The following is a 22,423-nucleotide window of genomic DNA, read 5'->3' as shown; positions in this document are numbered from 1 at the left end:
ATATGAGGTTTTGCTGTATTTATTTATGTTTTAATATCTCATACTTAGTCATTATTAAAATGTGTTCAAACATAATTAAATTTTGAATATGCATAAAAGTGCATAAATAAAGTCTGCTTATTTTTCTTTTATCTTTCTTATTTTTTTTTAAGAACAATGTAATTATATAGTTAAGACTATAGGGAAGAGAAGTTAAAATTATAATTTGAAGTTAGAAGAAAATTATAATTTGAAATTAGAACTTCATTTACATTTATTATAGTCTTCCCATATCTTTTTTTAATTTTCAAATATCTATTATTATTTGTTGTACGTAATAAAGAACGGAAATGCACAACGTGCAGTGATATAGTATTTTAAAATAATCGCAATTTAACAATTTTATGATTTCTGTTGTTGCATCTTTATTATATGGTAATTTTGTGAGAGAATAATTCGCTTGCAATACTGCCAGACATTGTATTTTATTTTCACAGAGACATAAAACAAAGAGACGCTCAGAATATATTCAAAATATGTTATTGTAACATTTAGTAGTGCAAGGGCAAAAGTGTACGCAATATATAGAACGTAGGTTGTAACATTTCACGTGTCACATTAGAAAGTCCGTTCGCAGAGAGCGACTTCCTAAGTTTGCACTTACTAGGCAATGTTGTTTTGTCAAATTGTTATATCTTCAACAGTGCGATAAATGTACAAATTGTTTTGCTAATCAGTATTCTTTCCAACGAATTAGTTTAAAATCACTTGTCTCTTGAAATAAAAGTTATAAAAACTAGAAATCTCTCACCCTTGTAATTTTTAAATTATATATTTTCGATATAAATTAAATAGAAAAGATTCACGTATACTTTTAAAATTAATTGGAGAGAATCAGAATCTTTTTCTTCTCATGTGTCTCCTTGAAGTCTATTTTGTCCAAATTCTTTAATTTTTGGATAAAAATTAATGATGCAAAAAATAATGACAAGTCGATATCTAATAAACTAAAATCTTTTTAAATTATAGTCTAATATTTGAAAAGAAGAAATTCGATGATTACTGAAAATATACTTAGTATAGCTTAGAACATTTTTGGTAAAAGTAATTGATGACAAGAAGTAACCTACATGAATATAAATCATGATGGAAAGAATGAATTGTAAGAAGACAGTTACAGACAACTGTATTGATATCGCAAGCTATAAACATTTCAGAATGCTAGTAAAAGTCGAAATAAAACTTCCACAGTTTTTAATTAAGGGAAATGCTGATTTCTGGCGCATTTCGACGTCTCCGTTCGCGCGGGCACTTGTTACGTACGAGGGTGCGGGGATAAAATTTACAGCAGCTTGTTTAAGCTTGTTTCGCACCAAAAGAAGTTTATCTCGTTTGCGCTGGGCGCTGTGCATCGTCCTATTTTTCCGCGTCAGATTTTATGAAACCGTCGCTCTCTACGTAAGAAAGTTGGCGAATCTGAAGAACATTCAGAAACTTTCGAGCTTTATTAGACCTGGGGTAGCATTCGTATTGTTATTGAAGTTAACTTTTGATGAACTATATAATTAATTAAAATGTTTTTGCGGTTAGTTTCGATACTTTTTGACTTTTCAATGAAGGACGACAAGAGTGTCCGTATGGATATAAATAATGTTATTTGTGTAAAATATGCAATTATTATTTGTAAATGTTATTTAGCAGACAAATATTTTTTTTATTTGCAATTTTTTAATATTGCAAAAATCCGATTATTTTAGTTCTTAAACCGAGTATTTCGTACGAGAAGTTGCTATGCCAATCGTATATTTCTTCACTTATTTTTCAACACAAGGTAATGCTCCCAATGCAATGGCCGACAATGGTTTTAAAAATGTCGTTACGGCTTTTTTCAAATCAATTTGCCGTTTTGCATAAAATATATCACATTACTAGTCACACTCTCATCGTCACTCTCGCTAGAAATGGAAGCTCTTACAAAATCGCGGCCGAATTTCATCAGAGTGCTTTTTTCCTCCATTTACGAGAAAACGTCCGATATATTGACATGAAAGTAAAGGCGAGGAAATGTTCGCTGAGAGAACAGTCGTGTCGCCCGTTACAAAGTTTGTTTCGGTGAGGTTATACAGATGTCATTCTATCGCCGTTAAGTTGATTTTCGGCGATGGACAGATTCCCCAAAAGAAAGATTTCAATAATTCAAAAGTTTTAGATGGAGAATTTATTATATCTTAAAAATTTAGGAAGATACTTAAATAAAAGATTGTTATGGTATCTTACATACAAAGAAGAATTGCATATATATATATATATGTATGTATATATATGATAAAATAATAATATTAAAATAACTTGCTAATGAAAATTTAAGGGTTAATATAAATAAAATATAAATTTTTTGTAAATTAAATTTAAATTATATATTTTTTTAAATAAATTTAAGTAACAGATAAATATGTGTAATATTGACAGTTACATGCAATTATAAATTTTCTGGGGATAAGTTAAATATTGGCGTGACTATCTCTGGCGCGGAATCTTAATTCGATTATTTCTAGATTTATTGGTTTGTGTAGCTAGGGCATATATAAACATTGTTAAAAACTCGGAAATCTCGCAAAGAACTTGGTTATACGTCGAAAAGGTTCGATATAGGAAAATATCCTCGTGTTCCTTAAATAAATGTACAAGTCAAATAGGCGGAGTGGAAGAAATATTTTCCTGCTCATGGAACTGGAAGAATAGCAAAGAGAAGAAATGTATTTCGGAATAGAGTGAATCGATTATTTATAAATTTAATCAAAAGCAGACGGGTATTATTTATTACGAATCGGGCAATTAAATGCAGAAATAACATGCTTTTCAAAAAAAAATTCAATAAAAATTAATCCTTTTTATCTAGATTATAGTTGTATCATATACAGATTTTCAACAAAGGTTTGAAATATTCACTGCAAAATATATGCAAACCTGTCATGGAAATGGAAAAGCTTTTCCATTCTAAATAAGCATGATAAAAATTCTTGTGCAATCGGAATAAAATACAATTTAAAAGTTTTTAATTTTTAAGCATCTTGAAATTTTTAGTTTTTAAACAATTAAAAAGAAAATATCGCGCATGTTTCAGAATAAATATGTAGGGTTATTATTTATTGTGTAAGAAAATATTTTTTAATGAAAAAGTAAGTAAACAGTGTAAAATAAAACTTGTTCATAAAAAATTTTATTTTTGAGAAAAATATAGAGTAAAAAATTGAAGTTATAAAATTGAGTAATTATTAACACATTTATGCTTTTTTAATTTAAACAGTTTTTAATAATCTTGTATTTTATACGTTACGACTACGATATTGAATTTTATACCTCGACAGCGGCAATCGATATATACATAAATATAAAATAATAGATATACATTTTATTTAGAAACATTTACTAAGTTAATTTTAAATAACTTGAATTACTGAAGAGGCTATATGTAATGTATCAAAATAATTTTTTCAATATTGTATCTTTTCATATACATTTTAATGTAGGATAAAAAGATAATCAACCATTCTATGTAATTCTATACATTATTCATATTCAAAAAGTTATATTTAAAAGAATTGTTTATAGCAATAAGTTTGTCATAATCATATTAACTGATAATCTTAAATCGATGGTTTTATAAAAGCATACAACCTTTGAGACATTTTGTGTGGAACGGAACAGAATTGTTTCTTTGTAAATAATTAAATTGTCCCAGCATTTGTAGCAATGTTATACGTTCGTAATTCGTACAGCGACTGTAACGAAATCGGGAAAACGGCCAAACCGATAAGGGCGGAAAGAAAAACAAGTAAAATGATGGCAACGACGCGACATTCGATAAACAACAAGCGATGTTTCAATCAGGAAGATGTTTGATTGAACGGGAATGTATTGAACACATAGACGTATTATTGTTTATTTTTTTGTTTATAGCTACCATTCGGCTAACTATTTCATCGGTTAGCCTATTATGGATTATATAATATAATCAACTGACGAACTGTTCTCTCATCGAAATATTCTCACGCGGGATACTGATGTTGTAATAACTAATGATACAAATTATAAATATAGCCATCGATTGGAGTATTGGACAATAAAATTTACCATATCCGATTGGTGAATTTCTCGTCGCAGAAAGCGAACGGTGAGCATTATTATTTTCTGTACGATACGATACTCGTTAGTCGTAACATGTGTGTCTCATTATTGCCGTTATGAAGATAATAGGAGCCGTTCTAATGTGCAAATAGCTGTTTGCATGCATATTTCATTATGGTATTGCGAAGCCAGGTGACTCTCGGGGAAAACCATTATTCATTCGTCTTTTGTTTCGCAGCATTATGTAAACGTAAACAAGCGGGAAAAAATATTCAGAAAATTATTGAAAAATACCTTACAGGAAGAAAAATTGTACAGGAAATTGAAAAAAATATACTAATAGATAGATAGACTATTGGCAGTTCGTGAATGCCCTTTCGATTGTTATAAGAGCTTTTGCTTTTAAAAAAACCATTAGATAAAATAACACAACACGTTTAATTTGTGTATCTAAATTCCTAAATCATTACTTGTATAAGCAAAAATGTTTGCAATGTGTAACGAAGTATGCATTGGCAAATACGACGTGCATGTCTGTTTACAATATTTATAAATATTTTAATCTATACTGCAACAATTATATAATGTGTTTTTTTCCTTTGTTTTGACAGATATGTATACAATTAAAAGTTTAGAAATTACACGCAATGACCCATATAAACAAGACTTTACACGATATTCTATAAAAATATTGAGTAAAAATTTCAACTTAACGAACATGTAGCATAGAAACAGTTTTTTAGAATAAAATAAATAGAGGGATGAAAATAATTCTCGTAATTCGAAAAAATTTATTCCAGGGGAGCTTAGAAAATTAATTTAGCAAATTGACACACGCTTATTCTTTTAATAAACAGATCCGAGAATTTCATCGTTTATTTATCCTGGCGGTTCAAAGTTTCTTGTGTCTTGTAACGAAAATTACGATGAAAAAATAGGAAAACGCGCGTGCGCGCGCGTGCGGCTTTGGCTACGGGGGTCCAATTGGCTGCAGTTTGATACAGGGGATGAGGAACGAGGAGAATAGGGTAGGAGGAAGTATGTGAAGGTGTAATATGTGGGGCGGTCGATAGGATAGCGTCTATAAGTGTGCCGTTGATACCAGAGAGGGTTTCCCGTGCGCTACAGCACGCTTAAGCATACACGCGACCGCACGTACAAAGTATTAAAAAGAAAAAACAAAGAAAAAAGAAGACGAAAAGGCAAAATGTGCAAGAGGCGCATTAACGGTGCGGAATGGTACGATTTGCGCGATCGAGGCGCCTGGAAAAACCCAAATCATGCATGCAAATTGCCGGAAAAACGAGCTTTCGCAGGGACGATATCCAGCCGCGAGAACTTCGTTCCGCGCAATTTTTTTTCTACGAGTCCGTCTCGGAAAGTTTTCCGGCGTGTACGAGAAAGATTGCACTTTGGAAAAAGTTCAAGTCTTGGGGATTTAAGTCTCGCGGATGCGGGATACTGACCTGCGCGTTTCTCTTCGCAACAATCGGTATACGAAAAACAAAGGATTTCGGACATGTCTACGAAAAGTTTTGTACGAAGACTTTTCTGTAAAGGAAAACGAATAAGTGTGTCAAGTGATCCATTTTTCCTCTTTTATTTACTTACTCTTAAGAGAAAAGAATGATGAAAAAATCGACAAAGTCAAATAAATTATTAATAGAGGAAAGTCCCCTATTGTGAGATACCACATCTATTTTGTGTGGTTATTGTCGGAAGTTTATGTGCAGAATTGAAAAATGTAGTAGGCGAGTGCACGCACGATCGAATGATGAATTTTCCACTAAACAGGTTTTACTCTAAGGACAATAAGTTCATGATGGAACCAACAGATAGAACCTATTAGTTTAGCAGAAACCTCGCTATCGGATATTAGAAGCCTATCTCATAATAGGGGACTTTCCTCTACCTAAAATTGAAAGAAAGAAAGAGAGCTTTTTTATATAAAAAAAAATAAAGTAAATATATTTTAGAAATTATAGTAACAAAATTTTATTCAGTTTCCAATAAATTAAATATTTTGTTATGGCATCGGAGAACTTTCATGCCAAAATCCAAAACATAATGGTATTCTGATTTCCATATGTGATAATTGTTATAAACTTTTTAAACCGTGTTTTGTCGTTATATAATCGTGTTATATGAAGCTTCTTTAATACTGATCTCAAGTGACTGGATGGAGGAATAAGAAGGCTGCCGAAGAATTATTGGATGGTCAGATGTGCTCTTCGGAAGTTTATGCGTGCACACGTAAAATGTGAGAGTGCTCGACGTATATATCCATGTGCACACGTACATCAAGTAAATATGTATATCCGCCGAGATCCATATGCAAATATACACGAGCGCAAACTCGAACAAGTGTGACAAATAAACACGATGTGCGCAATGGTACAATATGTATGCGCGTGCACAGCTTTTCGGTATAGCTTTTCAGCGATGAACGGCGTTATCAACGTTATTACTCCGGGCTCTCCCGTCGCGTCGTTATCAACGGTCAAACTCCATTAAGCCATCCGCTCGTTCGTCCGATATCTGGCGTATACATTCAGGCAAATATGCGTGTAAATGGGGCCACAACGGGGAGTAATGTTTCCCGCATTTCCGCTTCATTTAGTATAAAGCGATTGACGGAATGATATTGTATTATCGATTTAAACTTTCGAAGCTGAGAATTTGTCTTGAAATCTTTTGTTTGTGAATATCCGTCATTTTAACGGCGCTAACTCGGAAGTAAATAATTTTCAGACCGAGAACGCAATTTCAATGTGTCATAAATTAATGTGTCATAAATTAATACGGTAGTGCGATAATTTACATATTCCACACGTCGCTGATGATCGTGCTTAATGAATACGTCTAAACGCTCCGCTCGTACTCGACCTCGATCATTAGCGCAACATCTTTTGGGACATGGGGGATATACAGACTTCACGTGAAGTCGAAAGGTCAAGGTTTAACCACACAAAGAAATCTCTCAAGAAGCTTTAGCTATTCGAAGATGAGTCTACGTGACGACTTGGAGCTTTCTCGGTGAGAAACGATACCGATTTTTCATTATTTTCGGAAACTCGTCGGTATGAGGTCACTCGATTAACGAAGACAAATGACGCAACCAATTCGGGATAAAGCATCTCGATGTTTTTCTTTCACTCCGAGTGCACACCGGAAACTTCAACCGCGCAGGCGGTGATGCCGAAAATTTTTCTACTATCGCTTCTCTCCACTTTCCTTTTATTCTTTTCTACTACGTATACAATCTCTTATACATTTCCGAAGCATTTCCGAATTTTCGATATAAATGTCGAGGGCAAATTTTTTGGCGAACTAAATATTTTTTCTTAGAGTTTATTGAAAAAGTAATCATTTGTCGCAGTTTTTTAATATATTTTACAATATATAAATTTTCTATAATAAATAGATTGATTAATATATTTAAAATAACCGGTATGCGTTCCAAATTGAAATGGCCTTCTTAGGCTATCGATCCCCTTTCGTGTATTTTACAGAACTATGTTATTTTGTCAGTTGTAGATAATAGCATTAATTCGCAAAACGTAACTTTAATTCTTCCCTTTGATACTTTTATTTTGCTTAAAGCTTATAGTGCTTGATAGTTAAAAAAATCGTTTTAAAAATTATACGTAAGGTCGATTCTTTTATATGCTGCATAATGCGTATTAATGCATCGCATTAAATCGATATCTGACCCATCGGTTTGTATAATGGGTCAAATTCGACGCTTCTAAGGCACTTGTCTGCGGATGCTCATTGAAATGCGTCTGGTGTTACGCGGCGCTTAGACACCTTAATTAAGCACGGGATCGAGCTTTCCGCTTTGCTTCGACGATGCTGCGTGAAGATTAATTAAACGGCAGTGGACTGCTCCCTTGATGCCTTAATGTAGGAGTTGTTTATTATCTATACGTCGTTGTTTTGTTACGTACGATCGGTTTATAAACTTTGCAATAAAATATTAATTTCACCTTGTACGTAAGATTAGGAGAGCACACTTTTTTAGTAGTGGAAGTTTCATAAAATTTATATATAATTCGGAATACCCGATTTTCGCTATCGCTCGTAGTTCGAATCGCTTTTTCTTATCCACGAGAGAATTTACCGTAATGAGCCAAGATATTTTCTAAAGAAGTAAAGGTTATATTTTATCGTAAAATCGCTCCCGCCCACATTGGCTGTCTAAATAAATTGCATGCGAAAAACTTGCTTAGCCGTGCATATAAGCGATTATTTAGCGGAGCTCATTTTTCTTCAGCGCGCGCTTGGGAAAGATTGGAACGTCGCTTATGGGAACCACAATTTTCCAAGCAGGTGCTTAGGCGGACATACTCGATGGGACAGACTCTATTACAGTTGGCACATTATAGTTGTCAATAATTAATTATTTCGCAAGGACCGGTCATCCATTAGATAACAGTGAAATAATGATCCTCCTTGGTGAAATTAGTTTCTAGTTGCCGTCTGAATTATACAGAAACATCGTAAATTATTAATTTAATTTGCCTGTTTCGTGCCAATTTATGCATGTAGCTAAACAAATTTCTTTCCCTACGGTACTGTGGCAGCGACAGTGAATACGCTGGTAATAGGTAATATTTTGGTGTAGTTATAACTCCGCACGCGTCGTAAAATATTCGGCAAACTTTCGCGGCGAGCCAACAAGCATTATGCGGCATAATTAACGTATATCGGTGAATGTGGAAAGTGCGAGAAAGAAGAGAGAGAGAGTGAGAGAGAGAGAGAGAGAGGGGGGGGGAGGAGGAGGAGGAAGAGCGAGCTAATATCCCTGACCATAATCTGGCGTCGAAAATATTTCGTGGCGCAAACCTGGCGGAAAATTAGTTATGGAAGGAAAAGTTAAATTTCCTGCGCGGCGTGAGCCGTTTGTCGGTAAAATAAGTGAATAACTCCTGGCCGCGCATTAAAACATGCGGTAAATATAGTGGGCTTCCGTTTCTTGCGGAAATTACAAGCCGGATATTCACCGTCGGTATTGAAAAATATTAAAAAATCGAGATTTTTGCACGAATTTTTCGCGCTCGTGTCAAACAAATCTGTCGGTTTGTTCGTGCAAACGTATCTACGCCGGTATCGATACACAGAGAACATACACGGTTTGCGTGTTCGGAAATTGAGAATTTTCCGCAGAGATTTCCGACAATTCCGATAAAAAGTGTGATTTTTAATTGCAGCGATCTGTCACGGCGCTTATTGCGTGTCATGTCCCCATTTTACAAACGAACAGACAGTAATTAAAAAAGTATGTTTTTCCTGTAAACTAATTTATGAATTTGTCATTGGATTAATTTAGGATTTTGCGATTCATTTTCAGTGCATAGACGTTAATTCTATATCATATTATGATTATCCACATTTTTAATTTAAAAATCCTAAAATATTGTAAATATATATTTATGTTACACATAAGCACGTATAATTTATAATATATTAATTATTAATATATAATTTAAAGAATCTATTCAACATGTCTTTTTTATGTTTTACTACATCTAAAAATTTATCTTTTAGGGTCAATTTTATCTTACACACACGTAATAGATACTAATTATAAATTAGAATTATTTTTGAGACAGTCATTTACTTAAATGACTCGTGGAGTAATTTATAAGCAGATACAAGACGTCAGAATAAAATGCTAATCACTATATAACTATACTTGTGTGATCGGGTTATAAAGTTTACTCGTAAAGAATGATTTACTGTGGCGCTTAAAAAATGATGGTTCCCGCTCTGTAACGTCCGCGTTAAACGCCGGTAGATGATTGCGGGACCACGCCCAGGTCGGGACTCGTGAAGTCCTCAGATCGATGTCACGTGTGTGCGGCCCACGCGAGCGTTGTCCAAGCGTGTCCGACTCTTGCTATTCGGCCGAATTGCGAAGCCGCATATAGGCATCTATCGCGAGAACGTCGACAGGAACACAGTTGAGATTTTCGAGATTGAGAGGACACGATGCCTCGTCTCAACCTTCGTCTTTCTGGTTTCCTTGCGGCAAACACAAAAATCCTGAGATGCCGCGACGCAATTTTTTTTTCGCATTTCCTCCAAGTGTGTACACTGAAAAAAAAATATTTAGATCCAAGAAAATATTTATTTAAATAGTACCAATAGATGACTTATTTACTTAATATAATCACATATTTATCTAGAATTAGATATTTTTACTTAATTTAAGTAAAGATATCTAATTATAAATAAATATGTGATTATATTAAGTAAATAAGTCATTGGTACTATTTAAATAAATATTTTCTTGGATCTAAATATTTTTTTTTTCAGTGTACTTAATCAAAACTCGAGGAAACGCGCGGTCCGCAACGATTTATCTCGGCTTTGACGCGCCATAAATGTCCACTTCTACCAATGTAGATTAACTTTAAATCTCGGTTTAACTTACTTTCTATCTTCTTCCAACTCTTAGAATCAGGAAAAGATGAGAAAGGTAAGTTAAACCAAGATTAAAATTTACCTGCATTGATAGAAATGGACAAGAGACGTTCATCGCGTCTTATCGCCAGCAATCGTAAGAAAAAAAAACTCCCTCCGGCACGCTGTCCAGATTCTCGAATCTCGTTGACAGCGAAGAGACTCGCGACGAGTCTTTCTAATAATCATCTCGAGCGAGGATTGATAATCTGGTTATTTGATCAGGATAATGTACAGAGATGTTCGTCAGCTTAATTCCTCGACAAGGCAACCGTGTGGATACGTCACGTGTTACTAATCCCGACGTAGTGACGTTTCCACCGTCTGTTAAATGGGTTTTGTGCGTGTCAATTGGACCGCAGCACGGCTATTCGCGTGCTCGCGTTTAGGAAGCTCAATGCGCGAGTCTAGCTGTGTGCCATTTTCTCCTGAAACTGTCTTCTTGCAGCAAACCTAGGGCAAGTCTCATGAGAGAACGCGCTGCATCACGCGTAAAAACGAAAGCAAGAATGACTGGCACAGTCTCTAAACCCTGCCTGGCGCCCGTCTGCCACGGCGTACTTTTTTCCACTCCTCCCCACGACATTGTAAATATTACTCGATCATTCGTACTAATCACGACTGATTAATCGACGGGTAATCTCCAAGAGTTATCCCGACAAGTTGCACGTGCCGCGCTGATTCTTGCCATGAGAAATAAAAATGAAAGTCATTTATTGCGCGTATGTTACCGCACGGAAAAAAAAGATTAGCTACTATAGCTAAAATAAGTCGTAATATATGGATAACTAACATTTTTTGCAGCGAGAACAAAAGGTTTTGCTACTATTGCTAAACTTTAGCTCTCGGTGCAAAAAATATAGCTCTTGCTGCAAAAAAATTAGTTATCCCTATTTTACGACTAAATTTAGCTAATTTTTTTTCCGTGCGACAGCGGAAAATTGAAGATGCAGAATCGTCGGCGCTTTCATTAATAAAAGTAATCCGGAATCATCAACTCTATATGCACGCGGAGCATTTAATGTCGCTTCAATTAGGATTGCCGTTGCTAGATTTAACAGCGTTTAAAGAGCTGGAAATTGAAGGCCGTGGGCGCGTTTCCTGCACGTTCAAGCGGCACATACGGAATGACCCAGATTTTCCATGTGTTCCTTCGGCCATAACTTTTTTGATGAATTTCAAATCGATTTCTCTATCGTCAGTGGAGATTTAATGGGCGATCATGATCTGTACAATCTTGACAGAGTTAAACGCGAAATTGGATATCCCGCTGACGCATATAGTTCGTTTAAAAACTCGAACAAGATTGACGATCCTTCGTCGCAAATATTGTTTAATCGCGTTCGTATTGATTGATTCAATAAAACTAAAAATTTGTACGAAATTTTTGCCGAAGGCAAATACGAAATACATGAAAGTGTTTATTGCATTTTGAACTTTATAAAAATAAATAAATACATATATTTGTTATACACGTAGGAGAGGGAGTTTTCTGCTCTACGTCGTTGGAAAAATAATAAAAATTGATGGCGAGCGTATCGCGTGCTCGGAGCGTCGGTCATGTGGGCTGCGTAATAAATTCTGTCCTACGCTTTTATTTCGGTAACTGAGTGATTTTACACGAGTTGCAATTTCGTTCTCGATTGAGAAATGTGCGACATTAGTCAAGCCGGGATATATCACGCTCTTCCTTTCCCGCTAATTTACGAATCGATTGATAATACGAACTGCGAACACTGATGAGAAAAAAGCGAGCGCGTATACCCACGCTTAATTTATATGTGTGCGATAAAGCCAAATGAATGATTGATGACACGTTTATTTATTAAATGAAATTGCTCACGGAACGATGATAAAAGTCCGTCTTATTCGAGACAGCCGGCAAATCGGAGGTAACTCGTGTTTCGGAGGCGAAATCCACGCAAATACAACGCAGAGAGCGGAATAATAAGTGTAAACATAAGGTACTTACAACGCAGAGTGTAATAATGATCGACGTCTATCTCGTTTGTCTTTACGTAAACAACCTATTTTCTACTGTGACAAACAGTGTAATTAAACTTTTCAGCCGTCTTAGCGTGTACATTCCAACTTCGAATTAGTGCTCGTCGTTTAGGGGTAATTCGAATTTGTTTACTGTACAATAATTAGAGGAGAAGCTAGAACCGGGAAAGATGGCAAGCAACGAATTAACTTCCCGTAAGTTAGCAAATCATGGAATAGCAAAGAGAAATGTTTTATATTTCGCTATCGTTAACAACGGCAAGTATCAAAATGCGGAAGAGCGATATTTGGAAAATGTATATCATGATTATAAATATTGAGTAACTTTTCTTTTGTTGCAAATTACTTAATAAGAATTAAAGTAGGTTTGCAATAAAGTAATAATTATATTCTTCGTAAAGCTAATAAGGGCTAATCTCTTTGAAGTTCCTTCTCTTCGCCAAATGAGTATTGAGGGAGGACTTACGCCGCGCTTACATGCGCGCTGCTTTCAACTCAGATTGTTTCAAGGGATTTGTCGTATCTTTATTTGTCCAATTTCTCTTGTATCAAATAACAGTCTTCCGACAAAATAATAATAAATACCTCTGACTTAATGCGCATCCGAAGATTTTGCGATTTAAACGTGGCATACTGTTAGATTGAGTTACATTGCACTAATACCTGTTGGATTATTTTAATGGATTATGTAACTTGAGCAAAGTTTAACTCTTACGCTCTTTCTGAGCGATTAAATCTTTATGGACATTCGCACTCTTTGTTCTTTTCTTAGATACATGTTGTATTCGATCTTTCCACTTAATAACTTTTACGATTGTTTTTATCTCGAAATATTACTCTTTATTATAAAATGCTTCTTCTATTTATTATCTTACAATTAGCGCACAACGAATGGAAATGGAAATCCTTTTTTCCCCGTCCAATAATATTTGTTCCATATATTTGTTCCACGGGTAACTTTTTTCCTCTGACCAATGATTAGTAGCGAGACCAGCATGTAAACCTGTACTTTACATCCTGCATCGCTGCTCGTGTCGCGATATAAATTTTATCCTCCCACGTGCTCTCCCTTTCGGCACGTATCGTTTGAAGAATTCATAGAAGAACAAAAAACCATTCTCGTTATTCACGGTGAAAAGGACGGAAAAAGGAGTAACGATAATCGAATTTACTATGTCGTAAGGTATTAAGCTCGTCCCTCGCGTTTATCTCTTAAAAGATTCTTTTATAATTATAGTTCTATCAGCTCATCGTGTCGCCTTGTTATCTCACTGCGGCATTATACAAACAGCTAATTAAAGTCGTTCAACTTTATTTCTTTGCGGGAGAGACTTGTAAAAATTAGTGATCGCAGCATGTCGGGCACGAGGGCGGCGAAACGGGCGAAAGCACCGCTTAAAACTTCTCTTTAACTTTTTAGAGGCTGCTACGCGACGCGACCGTCGCCGTCGGCTCGTCGTGGTCGCGAAAATGTCAGTGAAAAAATAAAAAGTCTCGTATTGGGCGGAATGACGTTTCGCCATTCTTGCTTTCGATAAGACGCAAAATGACTGCAAAAACTTTCTCTTACGAGTTTCATAGGGAGAATGCGGAAACCCGAGAAATATAGAGCGGTTCGCGACGGCAAACTTAGATGAAAGGTATTATCACCTTTGGAAGTCGCCGTAGTTTTGTCGCAGTGAAAAGCACGTGACGAAATGATGGTGAAAATGTGACGAGAGGGTACGCGTGCGTGAGACTATCGAGCAAACATGTAGATTAGATTAGGCAGAAGCGGAGGAAGCACATCGACAACCACGATACGTGATTTACCGCCCGTAGCCGTCGAGTATACCAAAATCACATTTTCGTTTGCTTTACCAAGCGAGTTGATAGCATACGTCGCTGCTAGATATCGTTGTGAAAAGACGACAGCCGAATCGAACAAGATAAAGTTACGTTAAGGTACTTATCACTGCAGAATATCGGGAAATGACAATTATATGGACGGATATTAATTAAGATTGGCTTTCAGAAGCAAAATGAATAACGGCACAAAAATAAAGTATAGAGAAAATTAATGAAATTATATATTAATTATATGTGTTCTGGTATATAAGATTAAGAAATTTATCAAAAATGAAGTTGATTATATATATATTGGCTTCTGAAGAATATATCAAGTTTCTGAAATACAATAAAATAAAGTTTTATTGCTGGAATGAAAACTCTCTCTGATTTTGGTTTTTCACAAAATTTTACACATATTTAAAAATTTAATTATAAAATATTTAATATTTGACGTTTAAAAAAAATATTTTTTTTTGCTTCTGAGAGTCTCATATGTAAATCTATGCAGACTTTCTCAAAATCCATAGTTTAATTTTAACACAATAGATTCGTTTATATTTATATAATCTTATTACTCTTTATGCATCTTTTAAATGTCAAATATTAAATATTTTATGATGAAATTTCTAAATGTATATAAAAATCTAAAAAACCAAAATCAATTGTCATTCCAGCGTGCAATAAAACCTTATTTTATTTTATTTTAGAAATTTAATTTATGCAAATTACTTCACTTTTTTATCGTAATTAATTTAGAGACGATTACTGTTTAAACAGATTCAAAAATTTAAATAAGGTCGATAAATCCATTAATGAATTACAAGTCTAGCTACAGATTATAATAATTGCAAAAATACGATAAATTTATTTTTACTTGTAATAGAGAAGCAATGTTTAATTTATTATTAAATTTTTAATTTATATTTATAATATAAGTGAATATAAAATATATTCTTGGTGAGATTCTGTTGTCGCCTCAAATTTTTCGGTAACATTTTTCGAATTTACTTATACACTCTATATGGAGATTGCTGATTTTATTGTTAATCAACATACACAACTCTCGTAACTACTCGTAAAAATCCACATACAAAGAAGAGAAAACATTTCATGAAACATTACTTACATTCTAAACTTTACGAAGTCCATCGAAGATGGTCACGTTGTTCAATACTGATAAACTTTATCCAGACAGGCATCACGCTGTAACAAAAAAAAAAGACCGAATTGGTCAATGTTGATCACGTTAATGATAGCTTAGTTTAATTGGTGATAAAGTCAAAACATGAGCCGAATGAGCGATAAAGTCTTCAAGGAACAATTTTAATCATTTAGATATCCAGGTGTTCGTGTTTGGACGACATCACGCTATAATGATACCTCTCAAATTTGCCGGAAAAAAACGACCAGAGTGGATAAGAGACGGTATATCCAAATAAGTCGGTATGGAAAATATTCTATATTTTTCAGGAGGTTTTCTTGACAGGTTCAGCGAGTCTCAATCGGCGACTGTATTTTACAAGCATCGACATTCTTATCGGGGGACGTTTTCTTTTTTCTTCTTTTTCTTCGCTGTGTGCGAGAAGATCGCTCGACGGCGCGAACGCGAAGAGATACCGATGGTAAATGTGACGAAAGCGATTTACATTCACGTGCCCGTCGCTTTTGCAAGAGGTGAAAAATGACGGCGGCGGGCTGCTCGACAATTCGACATGAGACGTGATATATTGATCGCACGGTTTTTAAAAATCTCGTGGATCTCGGATTAAGTTAGCGTCCGCGAGTTCGAATTACCTCGTAGCGTTCGAACGCTACGCGCGCGTAGCCTTGTCCAAAATATTTTAATATTTTCTCATATCTGCGAGAGACAAGAGATTTCCGAGGGATTTAGCCTCCTCCTTTCCTCAATGTGGATGCAATTTCTGCGCGGTGCGGAGTAAATTCGTAAAACGTAGCATGGTAAACTTATCCAGAAGCTTTCCTTGCTCAACGTCTATTTGGCATGTCTCTCCGTACTGCATTTTCGCGCGACGTACGAGTAAAAAGAATGGGCGGTTGCCGGAACGAGAAAATCGGCCAGGGGTGAAATTATTCTCAACACCTGTTCTCCCGCGGGAAGTAATGCAACGTATATTCTTATATCCAAGTTACTCAGATAAATCAGGCGCTTGGGAAACCCCTGAAATAAGCACCTATCTTTCTCTCAACGTAAATTTACTGCTCTGTATACAGAGTGTGTTTTTAAGCTTGACGCGCCCCCGATCGTTCGTCTAAGGATTATACCGAAAGACTGAAAGTGGTTTTCGATAGGCGGCTGAGTTTACAAATAAACTTTTGTACCAGATCGCTTACGTGGTGTGAAAGTTCAAACACCTCGATCTTCTCGGGCCGAGAAATTCAATGAAGGGACATCAGGCGAAAAGGCGAACGTACACTCTAGATAAAAGGGAGGGGGGATAAGAGAGGAACGGAGTAGAGGGTTCCTCGATGGAAGGGCAGTGAGGTTCGCGAGCAAAAGTTACAGTTGGATAAGAAGCAGTTCGAGAGTCGAGTTTGTGCTCGATTTGGCTCCGAAACTTGTACGCCGCGCTGCTTTATATCGCTATAAATATTATACGTAGAAACTAGGACGTTTTGAAAAAAAAAAGGAGAGAAAAGAAATGGAGAAGAAAGGAAAGCCTCTCAAACTCTGCTGTACACGTTCCGTTTACCGCGCTTCCCCCGCGAGAATGGACAATCTCGTGCTAAGTTACGGAATTTATTGCGCTATACTCGCGCGAATTTTTTTTTCTTTCCTTATTCTATCGTAGAATATTTCTTCTCCTCTCGAGCGTCGACGCGATTTCTTTTAACGTGCGAATTATCGCGCGCTGACTCCCACAAATCCGAATCTACCGCTGAAAAGCGCCCTTCCTTCTATAAATCGACCGGGCGACCCAAATTTTTGCGCCGAATGTATCGCGAATATATTTAGCGAATCAATCGCACAGCCAGAAATGCCGTTCATTCATTAAGTAGATGATAATGTCAAATGGAAACATTGATATTTTTAAACGTATTGATAATATTCAATTATATCCTCGTGCAACGTTTATTAAGCTTCAATTATGTACGTTGACTCCTTCGTAGAGCTTCGCCGTGAACGTTTCGGAATAATAGCAAATAAAAAAGTATACGGCTGCTCTCGACGACGGAACGATTGAGGGGAATGTGTTGAGGGAAATGAAGGAGCGACGCAAGATTGTTTTCAATTTTCCGCATCTGCAAGTAGATTGATTTTCAAATAAAAGCGAATTCCGTTCAAGGACCAAGGGAACGGTTCAACCACTATAGGGAAATGGTTACGTGACACGCAGTTCCTTCTCTCATAAATATTTCCTTAGATTGACCGAAAATTGCGTGACCTGAAATACGCCACGCTAAACACTATTATCTGTAATCTATATACGATAGTAACATGCGTAAACATGATAAATATATTGTTATACGACCTAATACCTAATATTACTGTTTACATAAGGGTCGTCCAAGTGAAATATAGACTTGTTACTGCGTCATGAATAGTAATGTCACTGGAGATGGGATACCTGCCTAAATGTTAGGGGCGACTGTATATATAACATTACCAATTAATACATATTAAATTACCGTGCACATATTCTTGGTAAAGCTAAATTTATCTGAATTTATCTCATATTTTATTCAAACAGCTAATTTGTGTTTCCTTTGGTCGACCCTTATATATAAAAAATACCTTTATTATTCATAAGATCACCATATTTATGAGAAGATCATTATTATATAAAAAAAGAAGACGAAATAACACGTAACATGGAAAACATATTGCTATGTGACTTAATGTCATTGCGCAAGAATGGCGCTCACGTTCTCGTATAACCTGGGATGTGAGTGTTATGGAGTCGAAATTGATTAACAGCTCGCCATGCACCGCAACGATACTTCCAGAAAGAAAATGGCAATCATTAACGACGCGGTCACGTTCGTGTATGCAAAACGATACCGTTCTCAGCATACGAATGTCACCTTGCACTCCTTCCTTTTTTTTTTATCTTTTCTGTAATTCTGTTCCAATTTTGTTCTTCTCTCCCGCCCTTGCTTCTCAGCATAGACTCGAGCATATTTTCTTAAGCATATTTTTATTAATGTGAACGAGGGGCGACCGGTGGCATTACGTGCTTCCGATGCTTAAAGGGCACATAACCGAGGAAATAGTCCGACGACGACAAACCGCAGGGCGGAAGCCTCGAATGCGAATGAAGAAGTCCTGAAAATTTCGATGCAATATCGAAGGCCGCGCGAAGCAAACGTAAAATACCCGGATCGACAAGTGCGGCGAGACGGGGCCCCGGATCGTCGCGGAAGTTTGTGGAAATTCGTGGCGGAAAGGTTACAGTTTTATTTTTCAGCCACGTACGCGTACGTATCGTACGTGCACAGGCGCGATCGGAAGGCGAGAAGGGAAAGATATATACATTACGAAATCGTATATCCGAGGCGGAAGTAAAATATGTATGTTACGTAATTCGGTTGAAAGCTCGCGACTACGTCAGTGCCGTGAGTAATCGGGCACAATAATTCGGGATGCATTAGGGTCGCCGTCGCGCCGCGCTTCATTAAAAGTGCCTCTCATACTGAGCGGACACGCACGGCGAGCAACCGAAAATCATAATCGCAAATAACAAGCTACAATCCTCTGTTTTTTCCTTTTTCCTCGATTTATCCTCGCGTCACGCGATCCGACCGTTTCCCTCCGTGTGTCTCCTTAAGAATAACGCTTTTAACCCAGCAAATTTACTGACATCCGCAAAATATTCCGAAACGAACGGAATCTTAATATGAAATTTTTACGTTAAGTATTCTGAATTTTAAGTCGATCTTTTCGCAATAGGAACATCCAGAATTTATCACGCTTTTTCAAATTTAAAAAATGCATATCTTTTCACAGTAACGTTTCATTGTCTAAAATTTTCATTACAGTTTACTTGAAATTAATTGAATGGAGGGGAGAATACGGTTCTATTGTCTCTTCTGGGGTACGCGGCACCGCTGCGTTTGCCGAAGCGATATTCAAACAGGGAACGATAATGATAATATGATAAGAACTCACGCCCACCGATATGACAACATACGTAGCGTGCCTCCCGCGTAGGAGGCTGAGCTTGAATGTTACGAAAGCTTGCATTCATACTCAATCTACTAAGCTTGTCGTCGCTTCGGCCGGTAATATAATCCGACTTTAATTAATAAGCCACTTATCTGGGCGTCGTGTGGCTCATCCATCGTTATCTCTCACTGCGACCTTACACACCGGCATCAGGAGAGGATCAATTGAATCTCCGTGGTTAAATTACTCATGAAGCCGAACGAAACGCGCGTCCGACTGCCATCGTTGATTCCAAGGAAGCTGGACCACGCAGCTGGAAAATCGATAGCACGGATCCGCGCCTAAAGACACCGCGTATCGAACAGCAATAAAGTCTCAAGGAAGGAGAAAAATATTACGATAAAAATACGATATTTCACCGTTATTAATAGTGTTCTCGTGCGTGCCGCTTGCACATCATTCATTTTTAAACAATGCGAAAATAAACATTTGATGTATGCATATAAATCTGTATATCTTAGAGGTAAAGAATCGTACTTCCAGTTTTTGTAAAAACGAAGTTAATTTACTTTTTCTAATATACTAGGAGTTTAAATTGTATAATGATAAAGGGTCTTATGTCCATTCGTACTTCGAGTTTTTGTCAAAACGAAATTAATTTACTTTTTCTAATATACTATGGAGTTTAAATTGTATAATGATAAAGGGTCTTATGTGTCCATTATTACTAGTTCCTAAGATACAAATTTAGAAAAAGTCGTAGATTGAAATAATAAACCCTGTTTTCTTTAGATTTATAATAATAGAGATGCTTTACCTCTAAGGTATAGAAATATATACGTATAGATATATTTGCATCTCTTTCATATTTTTTTTAGTTTAGCTTCCTTTGATATAATCGAAGGCAAGTGTATGTGTATGTGTGTGTCTTGTTGTTGATGCGCACTTAGAAATTGCGTCGCCGTCCAATTTTAGAAATGCCGCTGGACGTTTGACCGTACTGACATTACCTTACAGTTGATGTAATTATATCGCACGATGGAGCACGGTGCTTCTGTATAATGGAGCTTGCGAGGCGCTGTTGATGATAGCGTCTCTCTCGAAAAAGACGCTATCGGCGGTTATAGTGTCACAGGAGTCGATAATAGGGACGCGTCTGGTCGGTGCCTTTGTAACGTACATATTTATGTAGCATCGAAAGTGCATCGGTCCGAATTCCTGTAAGGGAATTCACCCGGAAGGGATTGAAAGAAGACTGCAAAATAGAATATCAATTACTTTGCGCGAAATACGCTATACCGGCCATCGGGTTTTTTTACACAACATTACTAATAACCTCAAGTTTAATTAATTTATCGGTTTGTTTATCTTTGTTTACTCCCGAGTTTTATTAATTATACGAAGCCACGTATAAATTGACGGCCAATGATGAGATAGATAGATAGAGGTAAAAACCTTTAGTGCGTTGCGTAAATATTTTTCCGGTTACTAACGTGAAATATCGCTATGTTTTCGTAGCCACACAATCAGATAGCCGCTCATCCGTGATATCGACTAATTAATGTTTCACAATTATCGCTGATCGATTTGTTGGTTTCCGCCATTATTTTTTTTTCGCACGTGGCATAGAAAAGCGGAATGTCGTGGTGCATGAGAGTTTATCGAACGATGGAATGCATCAACGTGCATCTCATACATAATGAGACTCAACCTTTTTATCGTTAATTATTCTGCTGGAGTTTGGTCAATTAATAACGGGCGCAGATACGTGTCAGTCCGGGTCAAAACTCAAGCCGAGGCACGTATTTATCGATTATTTATAATCAAAGGCATCAACTTGGAGACTATGATATAATTTATCTACGTTTTCTTGTTTTTGCTATTGTTATAATTGCTATTGTTACAAGTCTTTGTAATTAGTAACGATTTAAGTATCGAGTACGTAGCATCGGGATGGAAGCATACGCGCGCACGGAAAGATATAAATTAAATTAATAAACCAAAGTAATTAAAATAAGATTGCAATTAAAAATTGTGTAAATTGCAAAAACAATTAACCTAATGCAGCCATTAGGTACTGACTACAAAAAATTCAAGATTGAAGATTGATTGTTTTGTTCTCTTTGACTGAAATAATAGATCAGACGATAATAATATAGCATTTATTTGCGCGGATTAATAAAAATGTAAATTGTTATAATGTACTTTAATACAATTTAGAAGAGTAAAATTCTAAATTTGTTTCTGTTGTTGGGAAGAAACTTCTATTGCTGGGAAGAAGAAGCACTTCCATGTGTAAGTCCGTTTTTTCTTATTGTTAAAACTCAACGTAGAATATTTTTCATATAGAAATCTTCCGCAAAGCAAAAGGCGCTAATGTTTTCGCTTCGTTTTCCTTCGCGTAAAGCGTCGAGATAAACGACGAAAATAAAGAGAACGGATCTTCTCCATTTTGCATTTTTCTTCCCTCTCGGCTACTGCTGCACGCTGCTCGCAGTCCCCGCGGGCCGATGTGCCCTTCACAATCAGTTTGAGAAAGATTGGGGGGATAAGTCGTATCGACAGTCCCCGGTCTCTTCGCTTTCCTTCTTGCTCCGGTGATCTTCTGTATGTAGCAAAGTAAAATGTACCCTTTAGCGAGGACTTAAAAAACCGGAACGAATTTGTTTGATTCCGCTTCACGAGCATGGATGCATCCCGTATCGCGGCGTTTGCGAATTAACGAGCTGCACGCTAGGGGAAATCGAATTCTATCTATTTTTGTCTCTCTTTTTCATCTCCCCTTTCTCTCCCTCTCTCTCTCTCTCTCTCTCTCTCTCTCTCTCTCTCTCTCTCTCTCTCTCTCTTTTATTTAGTATTTATATTAGTGCGATAAAATTTCGCGAATGG

At 36.3% G+C, this 22,423-nt stretch overlaps 1 long non-coding RNA gene across 1 annotated transcript in view; it reads right to left on the bottom strand.

The window, feature by feature from the left end:
- LOC139770171 (uncharacterized) overlaps positions 1–22,423 on the bottom strand; it is an 83,819-nt gene that overhangs the window by 7,242 nt on the left and 54,154 nt on the right. The window contains exon 3 of the long non-coding RNA XR_011717678.1: positions 15,536–15,612. This is a non-coding gene — a long non-coding RNA (uncharacterized lncRNA). The remainder of the gene's footprint in view (positions 1–15,535; positions 15,613–22,423) is intronic.

This window comes from Temnothorax nylanderi, unplaced genomic scaffold (genome assembly GCF_030848795.1).
Source record: "Temnothorax nylanderi isolate EJ_2023f unplaced genomic scaffold, tnyl_v1.0 TNYL_tig0027_pilon, whole genome shotgun sequence".
In the NCBI taxonomy this organism is placed as follows: domain Eukaryota; kingdom Metazoa; phylum Arthropoda; class Insecta; order Hymenoptera; family Formicidae; genus Temnothorax; species Temnothorax nylanderi.
The sequence above is the reverse complement of the archived record's forward strand: the minus strand, read 5'-3'. Positions and strand labels throughout refer to the sequence as shown.